The following is a 13645-nucleotide window of genomic DNA, read 5'->3' as shown; positions in this document are numbered from 1 at the left end:
AATCACCTAGAATAACATCCCATTCTTCCTCATTATTCACTCAGAGAATTCGGCTATTGATGGGTTCCAATCCTTTGGTGGTTTTCTTCACTTGTTTTAATGCTACACATCATTAATCACCTAAAAACACTAACAAACCTAAAAATCAAACCAATCCAAGATCATTCTCTCTCCATACCCATTTTGACCAGCCATGAATTCATCATGAAAACATGTAATTTAACCATGGAAATTAAGGGAAAATGCATGGGTAAGGTAAATCACTAGCAAAATCAAAGAAATTTTACCTTTGATTGATCAAATCCTTGAATTCCAACACTTTCTCTTTGATTTTTCCCACCTAAGGTTTGTTCTTCCTTGGTTTCTCTTCTCTTCTGGTTTGGCTGATCACTATGGGAGAAATGGGCTGATATTTTTCCTTTTTATAAAGAAATAATAAAATAATAAAAACATGACACATGGCATTTCCTTATTGGTTCAAATTTTAAATATTTGACTTTTAATTCTTTAATTCTCCACCACACATTTCTCATGTTTATCCATTTCCGTGATGAATAAAATCCCTTGGTCTTGACAAGTGTCAGGGGTGAAAATTTACCGATTTGCCCCTGGGGTGGCAAAATTACCATTTCGCCCCTATACTCAAAATTATATCGGAATTAAAATTTTTCACTTCTAAACCTTAAATCATACTCCAATACTCAAATCATACTCCAATAAGTCAAATGGGGCCAAAAAATCTTTTCTATAAATTCTCATTTTGTCCCCAAGTGGCAAATGATCATTTTGCCCCTAGATAGTGAAAATTTCGGTTTGACTCCAAATTGATCCTCGAACTCTGAATTACCATTTTGAATCATCCCTGAATTGTGAAACTCTTAATTTCACCTTAAAATTCCTATTTGAACTAGTTCGAAGCTTAATTGACTTAATGGTACCATTAGGGGCAATATCATCTTTTAACGATTCCTTAAACTTCCTAAATATGCAAACATTCTATTGAGCATGTAAATGATGTCGTAATTATTTTATAGAACAGGGTTTGACAAATAAGTTTTGTTCTATATATAAAAAATAAAAAAAAGTAATAACTTTTGGATTGGCTGACCATACTGGACTATATTGGCGAATGATCAAACACTGCCATCCAAACCCGGGTTCAATCACATTGTGTGCTTGATTGATGACCATAACTTTGCTGAGTTTTTTTGTCACAACCGAATGGAAAGTAGAAGAGGAAAGAAAGAAAATAAGAGAAAAAAATGGATAAAATATGAACAAAAATCTTCTGTCTCTCTTTGTGCCTCTTTTAGTGCCACATGAATAAATTTTTGCCAAGTGTCTAGTTGATACTTCTAGTGTAAACTATGTTATCTTGTATCCAAACAAAAGGTTAGATTAAATACTATCAATGAAAAAAAATAACTCGGTGCACACTAGCAAAACTCTGCTAACTCACAACAAAACTCAATAAAACCTAGCTTCGACTTTGCAAAGAGGCGGACTCGGCAGGAGTCCCTCCAACGAATGTTGATCAAACCTTAGGGAGAGAACTTGTTAGAGTTGGATTTAAAAGAGGAAGAGTAAGGCTGGAAACCATTAAAAAGTGTGGGAGCCTAATGACACAATCGACCATAACCATTCAGTGCAAGATAGAACACCAAAATCCTCGTATTGAAACGTATTAATGCATGACGACAAGGGGACCATACCAAACAATGCGGACTCAGAAGACGAAAAAGGTCAGATCATGGAGGTTGCAACGACCTAAACTCGAGGGCCATTACTGATACACGAGTGCAACAAGCGAAGCCCACGAGACTCGAGCAAACCTCCGTAAATCATGAACTCAACAAACCACAAAATGTGTCTAGGAAATCTCATAACCATTACAAATTCATTAGTGGCTTATATTCACTCAATACAATACATTTCATCATTATATATATTTTTATTTTACATTTTACAACAAAGGACAGGTACTTAAAATCTCTTGACCTTAAGGACTACTAGAAGTGGAGCAACACGAGAGAGGAAATTTGCTATGAGATGCCATTACCTATCAAGCGGTGGATGCTGAACTTCACTAAGGTTGCATGTTGTTGATTTCTCACGCAAGTGCACATATCTTTAACAAGCAAAATAATAGTAAGTAGAATTTGTTCCCACAGAGAATTGAATTAATTCATAATTGCTAACTACTAAAAGTTTAACACTCTAATCTTATCCAAACAACCTAATTATTAAAAAGAAAAATTGAAACTAATAACTAAAACTAATCTAAAATCTATCAGCAAAATTATTTTATTAAATTCGAGTGACTACCAGACCTAAGATTATGATATCCCTCAATACTTCATCTGAATATTGTCTCTCTCTCTCTCTCTTAACTCAGTTTAATGGATTAAGTTGTTAACCTAGAGTCCTAAATTATTTACAAGCCTCTGTCGAGTTTCTCATCAAAATACCTCTCTCAATTAATTTACTATATGTTTATGCAAATTAAATTGAAGAAAGATTCATTAAGTCCGTGCTCTAATTTTGGCTATGTATGGCTTATAGCTATATGTTTGTCGTATATGCAAATCAAATCACCTAATCAACTAAGTGCATTCGATCATACGTTATTCTATTTGAGGTTTACCTAAATCTCCTTCATCAAGCTTTAACCTAGGTTTCCAATTCAATCTAATTGGTGATTAAGCAATCAGAAGCATTAAGAATAGAATAAAATAAACAACTTAAATCCATCAAACATAACCAAAAGAGAGATAAATAAATCAGACTCTATATTGAGTTTAATCATAATCTTAGATAAACAATTTAGTTTCCCATCAAGTCACACATCATCATCAAATAAAGTTTAAACATTTAAAAACAAAACAAAAAAAAAATAGAATAACAATAAGATAGAAAAACCCACGAATTGTATTCTTGATCTCCAAATCTCCTTGAATCTGTCAAATTCTTCTTAGTTTCAATGACTTTGCGGCTTGATTCTTAGCTTTCAATCTGGTGTTTCGTTCTAAAAGTCCTTCGAAAGGTTGTTTTTATAGGGCTTTGAAGTTAGGCCAAGTTGGGTGAAGAAAGAAGTCAATTCCAATCAGGATTTCCTCATTAGACTACGTGGGTCGCGGCCTTGACAATTTAAATAACAGAAATCATAATTGTTCTAGGACTATTATAGTGCTTTAACTTCATTAAGATTTTAGACCACCTACCAAGCCGAATTGGGAGAAGTAGTAAACATGAAAGTTGTAGTTTTTTCTTTTAGCTTTGCAATGGTTAAGAATCACTTCATTTGAAGCTTTTTATAAAGAGTTATGGTTGAAATACTGAAACATGTATAGTGGAGGTCTACACTTTAAAATTGCTCTTCTTCTTCCAGTAAAATTCTTCCTCCATTCAACACCTACAAAAGCACAAATAAGTCAATAACAACCTATCTTAATCACATTAACACCAAATTAATCATAAAATTAACTAAGATTAGATTCACTCCCCTCAATTGTCTAATTTAAATTTATTTAAATAAAACCTACTAATTTCTATACATTATCACAAGAACTAAGTTAAATTACTATTAAAATTAAGTCCAAATAACTCTATATCATAGAGTTATCATTGCACACAGTCGCTCACTAATGTGCAAAATAGAGTGGTGGGGTGAGTCTCACAAACTTAGTGATCATTGGCTCAGTTAGCGAGGTGAAGATGGGAAACAAGCAAAACGTGTAACGACCCCTCCTCGGTTGCTACCGGCGTCTAAGACCTTCGAGAGATCCCACCAAGTCCTGAACAAGCCTTAATGAAAATTCTCGATAACTCACTATACACGACCACTAAACCATATTAATGCTTAATCCATATGCTATAGTGTCAAGATTTGAACCATAAACATAATAATCAATTCGACCTTTAAGTCATATAATCATAAGTATATATACAATGAAATCTAAAGTCTCCAACTTGTCATTTATATCAAAACCACTATCCATATACATATTTATAAACAAAGTGCTACAACTTGACCTCTAACAGTGGAGTGACTCGGAATAGAAGGCTAAGAAATGCAATTACTTATGTTGCAGTAAGTCTTGGTGTGCTGAATAGTGCACTCGAGTGGTTTACTTATCTACAAAAGGAAATGAGGGGATGAGTCTCACAGACTCAATGATCATAGACTCCGTGAATAGGGTGTAGATGGGAAATAAGCATAAGGCAGATAAGCTTGAACATCAAATACAAGATTATATAAACAATTTAATTCAAACGGAAGTTTGTGCCTTATATATAAAACCAAGAATTTTCTTATGCATTTTATTTATTTCACTCAGTATATCGAATCCAAGGTAGATAAAAGTTTCCACGTCGAAATGATCAATAACCTTTTTCAAATCAAATCAATTGAAATATTGATTTAAAACCAGTGTACATAAAAAACTTTCGCCATTGAAATCATTTAACTGCTCTACTCAATCCAATCAATACAATCGCGCAAGCTCCCATAAATTCAAATATCATTCCAACTTATACGCAAATCACAAATCACCTTGTACGCGAGGAGTTAAATCCAATGTCATAGTATAAAAAGGCGAGCTGCGGGAAATCTCATAATTTTTCACCATGCATAGAAATACGAGTTTGAAAACCCAAAGAGATGCCACTCTCGAGTAGGGAATAGAAATAAAACCCATGGTCCCGCTATCACGTAATAACATTCGGGAGCAGTTCTTCCACCGAATTCCCACATGCCATGGCAGTCTCAACGATGTTGGCCGACATTAGAGAAATCAAGCGATCGCAATCTCGTATATCACCAGTGGCCTAGCCACGTGTAATATCACAAGCCGTGGCCCCTACCATGCCTAACCACCTGTCAGCGACCCAAAAGTTCTCTAGTTAGAGCTCACTTGTGCACGAGGGTCACACTTAACCGAAGTGATGGTCGGCCTATTCTCGAATCTCCCAGTTTAGTAAAATCACTTAAAAATTGAGTTACGTTCTCAAAAGCCATTTCAAAACCCTTATAAGCTTTGTAATGTAAAATCATGGCATGAAGTTAATGCATAAATCTGCATGGTGAACACATATTTATTTTATGATTGTACACCACACAAACATCAAGGCACAATTGATAGAAAATCATGGTATAAAGGCTTGTTTCTCAATTTAAAAACACTTTACGTATCTAGCTTATATATATATATATATATATAATCAAAACATTTATAAGCATTTAAACAATCACAAATTCCTAGGATTCTACCAGCTCATGCTTTCCACAATTTTTGCATTTCAAATAACCATACGTATATATATACATAATATATGAATTTTGAAATGGACACCCCCTACTCACCTTACGATAGCGAGATACTACGTCGTTATTTCTAGTTGCCAGTCACTTGTCACTTCCTCTGACACCCCACCATAATATCTTTACTTTTGCACTTCCTAGCAATAATCCAAACTCAATCTATTAGTGCATCAATTCCAATTCTCTTTCTCATTCAATCATGAATCCACATTCAATTAACTCACATCTTGATATATTTTTACTAAACTTACTTATATTCTTTTGCTCACGTAATTCTTTAGATTATAAACACCGGTAACTTTTCTATAATATTAAGTGCTTATTTCAACCTTTCTAAGCAGCTTCCATCTTAATCCATCTTATATTTTCATAGTATTAACCACATACATGGCAGCAATAATCATTTCAAATCTATCTACACAACAATAACCATTTCTCAAGATTTCTCAACTACACTTAAAACATTATTCATTTGTTTTACCTTTATGGTTGCTTGATCCGCACATGCACTCCAAGGTTTCTCCACAACTTCAATCACCAAGCTGCCAAGATAATTCACAATTTATTTCTTCAAAGATCTTACCAACATGGCTTAAAACACAATATTATGCTTACCATTTCTCTTCCATTTTGAATCCACCATGCATCCACATTTTTGGTAGTTTTGCATGTCACTAAATCCTATCCAATCAAGCTAATCTTTGCTGCCACAAAACATATCTTATAATTACCAACCCATTTTCAAGAATTATTCAAACTAAAACCACAATCCTTACTTTATTTCTCTTGAATTTTGCAACCCACTTGATATTTCTTGAAATGCCTTTGAATCACTCTTCAAAACATGTTTGTATGTGTACCTTTGAGATTCTAAGCATCAAAGTTGTAACGACCACCTCCTTGGTCGCTACTGGCGTCCGAGACTTTCAAAGAATTTTCGCGAAGTCCCAAATAAGCCTCATTTAAAACTTTCACTAGATTCATTAAATACATAATATCACGTGTGTAAGTGAATTTATAAAAATTAAACTACTATCTACTCCATTCAAAATAATAATAATTCACGTTTATGAGTTGACAACATTTTTCAACACCTAGTAAATTTCGTTTTAACATAACACTAAACAGCGGAGCGACTCAGAGCGAGGCTAGGAGATGCCTTTACCTATTCTGCGGTGGTCCGTATGCACCGATGGTTACATGTTAGACTGATCTCTATCTGCAAAAAGAGAAAATAAGAGGGGTGTGAGTCTCATAAACTAAGTGATAATCATCGACCCCTTGAGTAGGCGAAGAGGGGAAACAACATAAAGATGGAATGTTTATAAACTTAAGAGTAAAAGTAGAAAATACATTCCATAAAAATGAGAGATTTTGTTTTATACCTTGCAATTCTTAAAAATAATAATTCCCAAGTAAACATGTATGAAAACAGTTGTATTTGGGATGCTAAAAAATCTTTCAACCTCAACATCCAGTCAACATTTAATTCAATGGCAAGTGAAAAATAAAAATTTTCAAATATTAATGCCATGCATAGTGAAATAAAAATCTACAAGTGAGCATTATCCTCGGGTAGGTTTACTATAGCCCTTAGGCTTACTCTCTCAGACATCATCACCTACTCATGGGAATTGCTCATGCCACCAGATGAATCGGGGCTTCAAATCTCCCTTTTTACCTATTCGTGGGAACTACCCACATCACCAAATATAAATCGGGGCTTCAGGTTCCCTTTCACCTACTCGTGGGACCTACCCACATCACCAAATATAAATCGGGGCTTTAGGTTCCCCTTTACCTACTTGTGGGAGCTGCCCATGCCACCAATTATAAATCGGGGCTTTAGGTCCCCTTTTTATAAACAAATATCGATAATCGAAAATTTTTAGACCACACTTGACCTGGTGTGGTAATAGGTCCTACCCAGAGTATCTCTATCACATTAAAATAAAATCATTGCAATTTAATGCATTAGCAAAACATCATAGTTTATAAACAATATAATCACAAATCAATGCTGTGCATATTCTATCTCAAAACATGGTATATTGACCAAATCAGCATGCTAATTGAAATAAATAATTTATCATCAACTTCTATGAATCAAACAAAAGCCATTGGCCTAAACATCTCATAAACTTACAAGGTATGATTTTGAAGTGAAAACTAGTCAAAGGTTTGTTTCCCCATATTTAAAAACATGTAGATATATATACTTATATATATTTTAAAGAAAAACGGATTTAAAATCTGTGGCATCCCCTCTGGCAGTTGGAATGGTTAAAAGCGTTCCTTTCAGGGGAAATAAAAAGCGTGGGTTCGAATCCCAGGATCGACGTGCCGCTGCATCGGACTAGGACTGTGCTGATTCGACCATGCGGAATAATACCTTGGAGTGGGCCCAGGGGGGATGCCACAAAATCCTTGTGACAAGCATGAACAACCTAAGGCTTTCTACCAACTCATACTGTCCACAATTTGATTAACTATCAAATATGACATATATATATATATATATATATATATATTATATTATAGGGACATAAATTTTGAAATTTAACACCCACTCACCTCACAATAGCGGGATGCTACTTCGCTATTATTTCGAGCGTGTACTTAGCTACTCTCTCTTTCTTTTCGTTTTTTTTTTCTTTTGTGCCACTACTCCTTCTCTCCTTCTTCTTCTTTTTCTTTCTCTTCTTTCTCCTCCCTTGTCGCCATGCTCCCTCTCTCCTTCTCTTTCTTTTTCTTTCTCTTATTTTTTCCCTCTCTTTCTTCTCCCTCTTCATCGTGCTCCCTTTCTCCTTTTTTTTCTCTTTCTTTTTCCTTTTTTTTCTACTCTGCCATGCTTTCTCTCTCCTTTCTTCTTCTCTTTCTGTTTCTCTTTCTTTTTTCTGCTCTGTCATGCTCTTTCTCTTCTTTCTTCTTCTCTTTCTCTTTTTTTTCTCTTTTTCTTCTCTCCTTTCTCTCCCTCGGGCCCCCCACTCTCTTCCTTCTCTTTCCTATTCTCTTTCTTTTTCTCTTTCTCCCTTGTCTTTTCTCTCTTTTTTTTGGCAGCATTGACTATTTTTTTCTCTCTCCTTTCTTCCTTCTCTATTTTGGCCAGCCCCCCACTATCTTCTTCTTCTCTTTGTCTTTTCTTTGTGACTGGGGCGTCACAGTCTCCCCCACTTAAAATAAATTCGTCCTCGAATTGCATCAACATAGAAACACTTAACAGTACATTTAACTCTAAAACAAATATGGATACTCTGCTCACATTTCCTCTTCTGGTTCCCAAGTCGCCTCCTCTACCAAGTGGTTTTGCCACGTTACTTTCACTAAGGCGATGTCCTTAGAGCGAAGCCTTTTTACTTGATAGTCCACTATAGCTACAGGCTGCTCTTGGTACTTCAACCCATCTTCCAACAATATCGTATCATGTTGTATCACATGTAAAAGGTCTCAAACATATTTTCTGAGCATGGATACATGAAATACTGGATTAACCCCTTCAAAATCCGGTGGTAATGCCAATCAATAAGCAACAACTCCTATGCATTCCATATTTCAAATAGGCCAACATATCGAGGACTGAGTTTGCCTTTCTTGCCAAATCTTCATATTCCTTTACATGGTGACACTTTTAGAAACACAAGATCACCTACTTCGAACTCTAGGAGCCTACGTCTGTTGTCTACATACGACTTTTGTCTACTTTGAGCAACCAACATTCGTTCTCGAATTATTTGTACTCCTTTCACTACTGCTTGTACCATCTCCGTCCCCAATAAGTTTCTTTCTCCAACTTCTAACCACCCAATGGGTGACCTACACTTTCACCCATACAGTGCCTCAAATGGTGCCATCTTGATACTCGCCTGGTAACTGTTATTGTATGCAAATTCTGCCAAAGGCAAGTATAAGTTCCAAGAAACTCCAAAATCCAACACGATTGCTCTTAACATATCTTCCAATCTTTGGATCGTGCGTTCTGACTGACCATCTGTTTGAGAGTGGTATGCTGTACTAAAGTTCAATCAGGTCCCCAATTCATCTTGCAACCTCCTCCAAAATTGACCAGTAAACTGTGGTCCCCTGTTGGACACAATGGTCACCGGTACACCATGGAGTCTAACAATTTCATTAATATAAATTTGAGCGTATTGTGCCACTCCAAACTTTATCTTGACCGAGAGAAAATGTGCTAACTTAGTCAACCGATCTATAATTACCCATATGAAATCATATCTTCCTTTGACTCGGGGCGAGCTTGTCACAAAGTCCATTGCGATATGTTCCCATTTCCATTCAGGTATCAGTAACGGTTGTAATAATTCTGAAGGTCTTTGATGCTCTGCCTTCACTTGTTGGCACACCAAACATCTCAAAACATATTCCCTTACATCCTTCTTCAATCCTTGCCACCAATATACGGATCTTAAATCATGATACATCTTGGTGGCTCCCAGATGTACTGCATAAGCAGTAACGTGTGCTTCCTCTAAAATTTCTTCCCTTAACCCATCCAAGTTTGGCACATAGATTCGAGATCCGTGCCTCAACAATCCATCAGACCCAAAACCAAACTCATAAACTTGCTCACCCACACTCCCCAAAATCGTCATTACAAATGTATCTCCAGCTTAGGCATCTCGAATTCGATCTATCAGTATTGGTCGGACCCTAAAATGTGCCAATAGTGCATCTGACCCACTGACCTCAAATTTAACTCCCATATTACCCAGATCCTGTAATTCTTGCACTATCGATCTTCTCGCCGCTGTAATATGTGCCATACTACCCATTGACTTTCGACTTAATGCATCAGCTACGACATTCGCCTTGCCGGGATGATAGAGTATCATACAATCATAGTCTTTCAACAATTCCATCCATCTGCGTTACCTTAAATTTAGATCTCGTTGTTGAAATATATACTTCAAACTTTTGTGATCCGTATATATATCACATGTTTCCCCATACAAATAATGTCTCTATATTTTTAAGGCAAACACGATTGCTGCCATCTCCAGATCATGTGTAGGATAATTTTGTTCATGCCTCTTAAGTTGTCTTGAGGCATAAGCAATAACTCTACCATGCTACATCAATACACATCCTAATCCAACTCTCGAAGCATCACAATAAATAGTGTACCCCCTGACCCACATGGTAGACTTAATATGGGTGTGGAAGTCAAACAAGCTTTAATGTTTGGAAACTATGTTCACAAGCCTCTGACCATTCAAATTTTACTCCCTTTTGAGTTAACCTCGTTAACAAAGAGGCTATCTTAGAGAAATCTTTCACAAATCGTTGATAATACCCAGCCAATCCTAGAAAACTTCTTATTTCCATAACTGTCGAGGGTCTAGCCCAATTCTCAATTGCCTCCACTTTATTAGGATCTACTTATACTCCATCCTTGGATCCAATATGTCCTAAAAACCAACACTACTCAACCAAAACGTGCACTTAGGAAATTTCTCGTACAGTTTATGCTCCCATAGGGTCTGTAGCGCGATCCTTAAATGTTATGCGTGCTTTTCCCAACTTCTCTAGTATATTAGAATGTCATCAATAAAGACGACCACAAATCTATCTAAGTATGCTCGAAACACCCTATTCATAAAATCCATGAAAGCAGTAGGAGCATTCGTCAATCCAAAAGACATCACCAAAAATTCATAATGTCCATACCTCATACGGAATGCGATTTTGGGTATGTCCTCTTCCCTGATCCTTAATTGATGATATCCAAACCTTAAATCAATCTTTGAGAAGCATTGAGCCCTTTGCAGCTAATCAAACAAATCATCAATTCTAGGAAGCGGATATTTATTTTTTATCGTGACTTTATTAAGCTGCCGATAATCTATACATAGCCTAAGACTACCATCTTTCTTCTTCACAAACAGCACTGGCGCTCCCCAAGGTGACACACTTGGGCGAATAAAGCCTTTATTAATTTAATTTTGCAGTTGTTCCTTTAACTCTGTCGGGGCCATTCGGTACGAAGGCATCGATATTGGTTATGTTTCTAGAATCAAATCGATACAAAATTTGATTTCCCTTTGGAGAGGTAATCCGAGCAATTCTTCTGGAAACACATCTTCAAATTCATTTACTACGGGTATAGCTGTTAAATTTCCTTCTTCACTATGTACTTCTTTAGTAATTGTAGCCATCACACTATCAACCAAATGGCTGCTGTGACCATAAATAACAAATGACGGCTCTCCAAGAAATTTAAACTTCACCAACTTACGATAATAATCTACATTAACGTAGCAAGATGCCAACCAATCCATTCCCAATATCGCGTCGAATCCTAGTGTTATCATTAACACTAAGTCCACCCAAGTGTCCCTATCTTTAATCTGGACCACACAAGAACGAAACACATACTCCGCAACATATGATTCTTCCAACAGGGTGGTTACGACTAATGATTCATCCATATATTCATAATGCTTACCTAATTTAGGTATGAAATTTGAAGACACAAAAGAATGTGTGGATCTTGGGTCAAATAAAACTGATGCTTCATAACCACAAATGAAAAGATTACCTATTACCACTGCATTCGAGACATGAGCATCTTGTGGTGTCAAAGCAAACACTCTAGCTTATCCCCTTCTAGAAGCACCTTGTTGAGTTGGCCTTGCTGATCGACCTTGTGACGAGGAAGCTACCCTTTTTCCTTTATCCCTTCTGACATTTCTAGTTGGTGCGGTAACAAAATCGTGTCGTATTGAGCCATAAGCCATCTCCTGATTATGTCTATGGGTAGGACAATCCCTCTTCACATGACCAATTCCCCACACTCATAGCAAAACACCGTCATTTGGTTACATGGCCCTGTATGAATCTGACCACAAAAAGTGTAAAAAGGACCCCACTGACCACTCTGTCTAGGATTTGAATTAGTCATCCCACTGCTCATAGCCCTTCTGTAATTAACCCCACTAAAATCACTGCTACATGGGGGACTACGAAACTGAAAATTTTTTCTTTGATTTGGTGGACTGGATAATGCTGACCCTTTGAGTAAGTTACCATCCCTTTGACCTTGTTGGCCAACTATATTAACATCTTTACCAAGAAAGGATATACAATTTTCATGGCTGAAAATGCACGTTTTATAGTTGCTGTAAGAAATAGAAGAGTTAAGATAAGTCGAACGAAACGATTTAGGAAAGGATATACAATTGATTTTTCTATCTTTGACATTAACTAGCATAGCTTTGAAAGAGTTGAAACACTTTTCAAATATGGATCTCACCTAATATCAAGTTCAAAATGCTCCAATTCATATTTAATATGCAATTTTTCTTTATGAGTGAAGTTATCACAATAGAACTTTTGAGCAAGCTTGTAGATGTCATCAATCTTGAATAATTTAAATTCATCTTTAAGATCCAAAGATAAGCTAAGAACAAGCAACTTCATTGTATCATTCATTAAGTCTTCTATTCATCTCTTGCAACACTGAATCTATAGTACAGTGAATAAATCAATCCGATAATGATGCTGTTAGCTTTAAAATTATTATAGTTTTGATTATGACAAAATGATGAAATTTGCTTGAATATTATTTGAGTAATCTTTGACAGATTCTTGAAATGATTTAACTCCCATACATTTGTTCTTACATAGACACAAGCTTGACTCTTGAAGTTATTGAACTATATTTATAAGGTTGTATGACTTAAGTGTATGAGTGCTTATGATTCTTATTCATTAAAGTTTGATTTAAAGATTAAAGGAAAATCTTGATGCACTCATTAAGGGGGAGTTTTGAATATCTTGTTTAATGATGAAAAAGAAAAAGGAGAGAAGGAAGATTAAATCAAATAGAGTTAAATAGGTCTTCATGTTTAATTTATGTGTGTGATGCTTAGTTAGGATTTTATTGAATATTATGTGCTAGTTATTATGGATATTCAATATATCTTGCTTAGCTACTGTGGGCATTGTATATCTTGTTTAGCTGTTATGGATATGATAAATAATTCATTGCAAATCTTTAAAGAAAACTAGATGTATTGAGAAAGGGGGAGCAACTCATTATGCATAAAGATTTAAAGCATTCATATTGAACATAGACATTGCACTTTTATTCTAGGAGTGTTTTGTCATCATCAAAAATAAGAGAAAGAGACTGTTGACTCTATATGTTTTTTATGATAGCAAAATATTCCCATTCATTTGTGTCTAATACCTTTACTTGAGTGTGTAAGAAATTAATATATGAAATTAATTTTATTAACTCTTCAAAGAGTATTTTTCAAAGAAAAAGAGAGATAAAATCAACAAGATGTAACTGTCTAACAAAGA

Source organism: Theobroma cacao, chromosome 5 (assembly GCF_053813885.1).
Source record: "Theobroma cacao isolate CCN51 chromosome 5, ASM5381388v1, whole genome shotgun sequence".
Lineage (NCBI taxonomy): Eukaryota > Viridiplantae > Streptophyta > Magnoliopsida > Malvales > Malvaceae > Theobroma > Theobroma cacao.
This window is presented reverse-complemented; position numbering follows the sequence as displayed.